General features: G+C 45.8%; 1 protein-coding gene across 1 annotated transcript in view; it reads left to right on the top strand.

The window, feature by feature from the left end:
- The window catches only part of Cecr2 (CECR2 histone acetyl-lysine reader), a 66843-nt gene that overhangs the window by 2974 nt on the left and 55706 nt on the right, over window positions 1-8163 (top strand). The gene's annotated exons all lie outside the window — the stretch shown is intronic.

Genomic DNA, 8163 nt, shown 5'->3' with positions numbered 1-8163 from the left:
TCCTCTCTTTCCTTCCTTCCCTCCCTCTCTTTCTCACCCTCCCCTTCCCCCTTCTGTGTGTGTGTGTGTGTGTGTGTGTGTGTAGGTATGGGTGCATATGCTAGGGCTTGAACTCAGCTTGAGCCCTGTCTCTTAGTTTTGTTTTTGTTTTTTTAATTATTTTTATTTATATTTGTTTTTATCTGGCAGGGGACTCAGGACAGCACCCAAGCCCTGAGTTGAGAAGCCCCACGAAACTAAACAAAAAAAAAAGTCTCATGAACCTTCTTGCTGGCTTGGAACTACTGTCCTCACCTTTTAGCTTTTGAGTAGCTAGGATCATAAGGTGTTTGCCACCAACACCTGGCTGAGTTCATGGTTCTTTTCAGTAAGGATGAAGCACCTTTGTGTGTTAGGTAGGCCCACTAGGTTCTGGGGTGAAACTTGTAAACAGCACAAAAAGTCCTACCTTTTTAGTAGAATGAGATAGGTGGTAAATAGGTAAGCGCTGGATGAGTCTAGGGAGGCTTACTGAGATGAGGACCGCGCCTGAAGGCATGGGTCATTCAGAAACCCACACAGGAAAGAACCTCACCAGGTCCTGAGCCCTCTCCTAGACCATTGCTCTGTCAACAGGACTACTGAAAAGGTGAGCCCATGTTTTTTTTAGCAGAAATGTCAGAGGCTACTATGAAGACAACACAACAAAAAAGCTAAAAACAGCAGCACCCAGTGAAAAATAAAAATAGAGTGAGGGTGATACAGCTCTCTGGAAAAGTCCCAATTTCAAACGTAAGGTTGCAGCACCAAAGGAAAAGCCAGCCACAAACTAGACGTTTTATTCTAGGTTCTAGGTATAAGGATCTCAAATACAACGGGGTAAAGAAGAGTGAAGAATAAAAATAGTTTCAAGACGTTCATTCTCCACAGTTGCTTAAAACTTTAGGTCTAATTGAGGAAAAGGTTAATCTTCAAGCTTTTAAAGCTTCTTTTAAAGTAACTTGGACATTCAACAGAAAGAAGAAAAATCCCTAGTTTACACACACCAAGGATGGATTTGTAGGTTTTACTTGGTAGAGAGTTCCTTGGCAGTGTGGATGTTCGTTATGCATTCTCAAACACACTCCTCTACAATCGTGGAAGTCGGGGTCTACAGAATATACTTAGGGTTCGCCTAACATAAATTCCTGCACTCATGAGCCACTGGACACTGTCTGCTAATGACAGAGACAACAGAGCCCAAGGACAGGGCTTGCAGCATTGGTAGCTGTGCTACAGGAAGCCCTGAGTTTCTCAGAGGGGGAAAACATGTTCATCGCACCACTAGATGTAAACCCAGTTGGCAGCCCCCCCCGGCTATACACTGCACTGTTACCTCTACACATGCATGTTTTTGGCGCTCTGCCAGGCCTCGTTCTGGACCCATAACACACCAGGAATGAGCCCTAGCCTCACCTGATCAAAAAGGCAGATGGCTGCTTGTACCGAGAGCTGCCAAGTTGTATTTTAGGCTTTCCTGATAGTGTTCCACAAAATTAAGCAAGACGGAAAGCCAGCCAGATGCAGACGTGGGACTCCCTCAGGGGTGAGGGGACTGATTGTGCCCCCAGCTCTGCCCTCTGGTGCCAGCAGCACACCACGAGGCCCCTTAATTCAAACGGTGATATCCACGTTTGGAGAAACTGAAGGAAGTTGAGGTTGCTTCCAGGTTTGTGCGCCATCAGCAGTGGTATAGGTCAGAAACCTGGGAAACAGATGTTAGGAGTTTTTCTTTCTTAAGGAATCATTAAAGAAAAGAGAGTTTAAGAGGGAGATGTGAAACGGCCTGGGTCTTTCTATAAAAGCCTCCCGGGGCAGGCCGACTGCTTTGTGCTGCTGTGGCAGCCATTGCCTGTCAGAACTCGGGAGCACTGGGCTGGGTGGACTGGGAGGGGGCTCAGCTGTGACCAGGTCAAAAGTTCAGGACTCAAGTTGGAGGGGTGTGTGTGTTTATTGTGTTTTAAGTATTTGGGACCCATGCGTATACATTCATTTTTCCATCCGTTTCCAAAGTAAAGAATTCTCATCGTTCTCGTGATTTCTTGAATTTCATTTGGTCCTCAGGCAAAGACATCAGGGTGGCTTGTGGGTAGATGAATTCTTATTTTGTCTTGTAGAGAAGATGGTTTTGTGATGGTGACTTAGGCAGTCTAGTGTATTTCTGTGAAGAGTTTGAGCTTGTTGAGGAAATACATTACAGAACATCAAGGAAATGGTATCCTCTTATCTGTGGCTTTTAATCTTCACTGGAAGCACCTGTCTCTTAGTCTTGTCTTTTCCATGGGGCTATTTTTTTTTTTTTTTTTTTTTTTGTCCTTACAGATTGAAAGCCAAAAGCCTTGTCTTCTCATGATGCTAAGTATTGAATCCAGGGTCTTGCAAATACTAGGCAAGCATTTGCCTTCTGAACCACAAGCCCCTTCTCTCTCTCAGCTGGGGTTAAGTCCCGAACCCCCCCCCCCTTGTCTTTGTTTTCTCTTCACTCCATTGTTGTGTTCTTCTCCTGATGTCCTGGGACTTGGTCTGGAGTTGGTGGAGGAGGGGTAGAGTTCCGGCCTGCGTTAAGGTGCTAAATCCCAGAATTAGTGTAAAGAGGTTCCTGTGAAACTAGTTACTTACAGAGCCAAAGCAGTGTTTTCATCTTCGCAGAGCCCGTGGGGCCCTCACAACAATGCTCTTGTGTGCTACGCTTATGCTGGCTTGAAGTTAGTATACAAAAATATGTGGAGGACAGTCTTTATTTTCTCCTTGAAAGTTCCTGACCTCACAGGACCTTGATGCAGGGCACGTGGCGTGTGGCAGGTTTACATGGTGCCACTTTCTTGTTCATCTTGGAGTACCGTGGACAGCTGTTGACTTTGGCTTCCTGCCTTCACTCCCTAGGTAGGTTTTCTGGGGTCATGGTGTGACTGAGGCCCCTGAGCCTCTTTTCTGTCCTCCTTCCATCCGTAGCGTTCCTCCCCCAAAAAGGTGAAAGAAGAGGGGGTCATGAGGCCACAGTGATGATCATCACTTCCCATTTTAATGTTACACTTCAAAATCCCCTCCAAATAACTCATTTAAAATCGAGAAACTCTCAAGTGGGCTTGTTCACCATTTTTATTTATTTATTTGTGTTTTGTCCTCTTGCTCAGTCCCTTAAAATAACTACCTTTTCCCTGACTGTTGGTTCTATGGTAGATTTGCTTGAAAGAAAGTCTGTTACATGAACAGAACTTGTCTGGCTCAAATGACAGTGGTGCTGAGCTGGAGAAAGCCTAGTCTAACCTCCTCATATCTAGGGCTGGAAATGTGGCCTAATGATAGAGTACTTGCCTAGCATGCATGAAGACCGGGCTTGATTGCTCAGTACCACATACACAGAAAAAGCCAGAAGTACTATGGCTCAAGGGGGAGAGTGCTAGCCTTGAGAAAACCCAAGGCCCTGAGTTCAAGACCCCATGACTGGCCAAAAGAAAAAAAAGAAGGTTCCTGACAGCTCAAGGCTACCACCCTCCCCTTGAGCCAAGCCCCACTTCCCGTTTTCTGGAGGTTAATTGGAGACAAGAGTCTCAGGTTCTTTTGTGCTCAGATCTCAGCCTCCTGAGCAGCCAGGATTACAGGGGTGAGCCTCGGCGCCCAGCTGGGTCTAGTCCTCTTCACACTTGACAGGGCCTGTCATATTCTCTGTGTGTTGATGCAGTAACTCTTTAGTGACTGAATGAACAAACAGGTGAACTTCCTAAAGGCAGGGCTGTGACCACTGTGGGTAAATGGATTCGTCTGTGGTCCCAGCAGTTACTAGGGAAGCTGAGGCAGAAGGATTGTGAGTTAGAGGTTAGCCTAGTTCTAGACTATGTAATGAGACCTTGTCTCAAAGCAAGAAATGATCATAGCTGGGCACTGGTGACTCATGCCTTCCTCTAACCTTAGCTGCTCAGGAGGCCGAGATGTGAGGACTGTGGTTTGAACCCAGCCAAGGCAGGCAAATCTGTGTGTCTTTCATCTCCAAATAATCCGTAAAAAGCCAGAAATGGAAGTTAGGCTCAAGTGATAGAATGCAGAGAGTGAAAGGCCCCAAGTTCAAGCCCAAGTAGATGTGCACATGTGTGTTTGTGTGCGTGAGTGTGCACATGCATACGCAGAACAAGAACAGAAGCTAAGCAGAAACCACCAGGACTGCATTTTGTATGTATGTATTCGTTGGTTTTATTTGAAATAGTATCTCACTGTGTAGCATTGGCAGTCTTAGAAAAACTGAGATTTTTCTGATTGAGTATACCTAAAATTCCCACCCCTCCACCCCCAGATTTGGGGTTGATCATACATTTGTGACACCACCCCTGGCTTCTCACTTTGTTGTCTGCAGGTAACTTTAATACATTTTGGAAGTCCTATTTACCTTTACTTTCTCTGACCTTTTTTTTTTGGCGGGGGGGGGGGCGGGGGGAGGAACATGGGGCTTGAACTCTGGCCTGGGCGCTGTCCCTGAGCTCTTCATTCAGCTCAAGGCTCCCTACCCTTGAGCCACAGCGCCCCACTTCCTGTTTTCTTCTTTCTTTCGTTTTTTTTTTTTTTTTTTTTTTTTTCCCCTCTAGCTAGTCCTGGGCTTGAGCTCTGGGCCCTGAGCACTGCCTTTGGACTTTCTCAAGACCAGAGCTCTACCACTTGAGTCACAGTACCACTTCTGACATTTTTCTATGTATTCAGTACCGAGGTTCGAACCCAGGTCAGGTCTTTGTGCATGCTAGGCAAGCACTCTACCACTAGGCCAAACTCCCTGCCCCCCACTTCCTGTTTTCTAGTGATTAATTGGAGATTAATTGGAGAGTCTCAGATCCTTTTGTACCCAGGCTGGCTTTGAACCAGTATCCTCAATCTTAGCCTCCTGAGTAGCTAGGATTACAGTGTGAGCCACTGTACCCGGCTTCTCTGATCTTTCTATAGAACTGCAGACCATAAGAGTTGGAAAAGATGTTAGAAATGATTTAGGTTTAGTATACAGTTTAATACACAAGTCATACAACATAAAGTGGGCTGGATTGGGATTAGAACCAGGAGAGAAGCCAAGCCTAGGAGAACACAGGTGGCCTAAAATAAGACTTCTCTCATGGATGAATGACAAGTTTCTTGTCATTAGTGACCAGTGACCGTGTATTGTACTCCAGAGAGCCTTGCATGACTTTCGTAATGTTTTAGGATTTCAAGTATAATGTGCAAGCATTGTTTTAGTTGAGAATAATTTTAATGTTATATTTATCTCTGCCTCACAGGAAGGAGATACCTGGAGGATAAATTTTGGTTACTTGTGCAGTGGGTATATAAAAAGAATTGGGAATGGGACAGATGAGATGGAGGGAATTAACAGAAGGCCACAGATGGTGGCTTAGCACTTTGGAACGAGTCCATCAGTTCCTGCTGTCCAATCTAGTGTGAAAGACCCATCTGGAGCTCCCCCAAGTGCAAGAATGTGATGTCACGGACGTGGGATATGAAAGCAGGTTTCCCTACAAGTAATTATCATCTTAGATCACATATTTGAAATGCGAAGTGTAGGGCAAGACTGGAAAATCCGCAGGCTTACATTAGGCTCTCCACTTGTTTAGTAAATTCCAGACCCCTGTTAAGTAAATGTCAAAAGGTAAAACAGCCTTCTCTTGAAGAAAAAGAAGTTCACTTAAAACTTCACAGGATTGTAGCTGGCAGTGATGGCCCAATCCTGTAATTCCAGTACTCAAAGGCTGAGGCAGGATAAGTTGAGAAAACGAAAAACAAGAAATTCATGATTGCTTACTGTTGTTTTGAGTCTGATAGTCGGTGGGTATAGAGACCCATACATTTGAAAACCGTGTCTGTGCATAGGTGTGTGCCATTGCGGTGGTTCAGATGTCCGGGGGACCCATTTCACTGATGCCTGCCGCCCAGCATTCGCTAGTTCTTTGGAGATCCAGTTTTAGACTTCTCTCGGAGGTAGCTTTGAACCTAGACCCTCTCATCTCTTTCTAAGTAGCTAGAATTTTGGGGTTGTCGATGGATGATTGATTGCTTTGGTTTGGTGCTCAGTGAGTTGAACCGTACCCACTTTTTTTCTGGTTAATTTAGCAATAGTCATCTGTATTTGCCTGCCTGCTGGGGACTGGCTCCCTATCCTCCAGAGTCAGCCTTCCAGGTGGTGTGGATTTTAGATGTGAGCCACCAGTGCCGGCTACTACGGTGTTGCTGTCTGTTATAACCAGAAGTGCTTGCTTCTACAAAAGGCCGCACTGCCGCTGTCCCCACTGGGTCTTAATAATGGGATTGAGTTTGTGAAACCCCCTTCCTCCAGAGAGGTAGTGCTGGGAATGGACCCAGGGCTCCTGTTAAGCGTACACTCTGTTGCTGTGCTACATTCCCAACCCCTGATGTTTAATTCTGAAAGGTGCCTATTGACTGTGCGTGTGCGTGTGTGTGTGTGTGTGTGTCTGTGTGTGTGTCTGTGTCTGTGTCTGTCTGTCTAGCTGTCTGTCTAGCTGTCTGCCTGCCTGTTGGTTGTGGGACTTGAACTCTGGGCCTGGGTGTTGTCCCTGAGCTCTTCAGCTCAAGGCTTTGAGCCACAGGGCCACTTCCTATTGACAGTTTTAAAAAGTACTCTTCATTACATTGTCTCTTATTTAGGGCATAAGAAATTCTAGTGTGATGGTCAGTTAATTGTGTTGGTGTCTGTGGAGTCTTTCCATGTCATCCAGACTGTAAGCTTGAACTTGGGGTTCAAGTAGCCCCTTGGCCCTGGCTCTTGAATAACTAACTGGGACTATAGATGTCTGTCATAATGCCTGGCTTATGGTACAACTTACCTGAATGGGAGAGTGCTTATATTTTCTTTTTCTTTTTGCCAGTCGTAGGTCTTGAGCTCAGGGCCTGGGCACTGCCTTGGGCTTTCTCAAGTCTAGAGCTCTACCCATTTGAGCCACAGCACCACTTCCAGCCTTTTCTGTGTAAGTGGTAGTGAGGAATCAAACCCAGGCCATGAACCCAGCTTCTTGCTCACTTCCTTTATTTTTCAGTACTGGGGCTTGAACTCTCAGTGTCTCATGCTCTTGTTTGGCAGTTTGCTCAAAGCTGTTACCCTGCTGCATGAGCCACAGCTCCACCCCTAGCTTTATGAAGCTCTTGCGTCCTTTCTAGACAAGTGCCCCCGAGTCAGGGAATGTGCATGAGGAGGCATCTGTCCTTTCCACCGTGCACGCCTCTCTCTCATATACAAACATGCTGTAGCTCTGATAACTTTGGAAGCCTTCAACCCCCAAACTTTGATCTGTGATCCTCAGATCACCGCACGGCCCATCGGCTCCCAGCCTGTGCTCACATTCCTTACCAGAGTTCCCAGGAAACACTGCAGATTGGTGTCTCTGGAAGTGACTCCCCTTTCTGCACCTGAGCGCCCTGCCCCTCTTCATCTGGCCTGTGTATCCCACCTCCTGCTCCTCCACTGTGGTGGGGCTCCTTCACCCACTCCAGTGCTCCTATCTCAACCTGTGACTGGTACACTTTCCTCTTTTACTGGCTTGCTGTCGAGATAGGCTACTGCTTCAGATTTTAATGCTAGGATTTAAAATCCCGTGCCTAAATTATTTTGTTTCGGTATTGTGCCTCACACTCTTGCTTGGCTTTTTTTTTCCCCCAAGGTTGGCACTCTATAACTTGAGTCATACTTTTACTTCCATCTTCTTGCTTGTTAATTGAAGATAAGAGTCTCATGAGCTTTTTTTGTTGTTGTTGTTGCTGTCGTTTTGCCTGGACTAGTTTTGAACCAGGATCCCGGAATCTCAGCCTCCTTCGTAGTAGTTAGTATTTCAGGTGTGAGCCACTGGTACTTGGCTTAGTGCCCTATCTTAAGTCGTAGTGTTACAAGTGAAAGAGAGCATATGTTTTGGGAGGAAGCATGGGAAGAAAGGAGTAAAAGAACATATTAAACATAATTCATTTGTGCATGTGAAAATCACAGAGTGGGCCCCATGTATAGTTGGTGAGATGGTGGATACATTTCCATTTTGAAAGAGACCAGTCACCCATTAGCCTCCATGGAATCTTGGTGTGAAGAACCGTGAATCAGAATTAGATCTTACTGATTCCTTAAGAGAAGGGAAGTTTTCCCCCCTTTAAACATGGGACAACCAATTGAAAACA

The sequence above is a fragment of the Megascapheus bottae genome, chromosome 37 (assembly GCF_031878675.1).
Source record: "Megascapheus bottae isolate mThoBot1 chromosome 37, mThoBot2.hap1, whole genome shotgun sequence".
Classification (NCBI taxonomy): Eukaryota; Metazoa; Chordata; class Mammalia; order Rodentia; family Geomyidae; genus Megascapheus; species Megascapheus bottae.
This window is presented reverse-complemented; position numbering and strand designations above follow the sequence as displayed.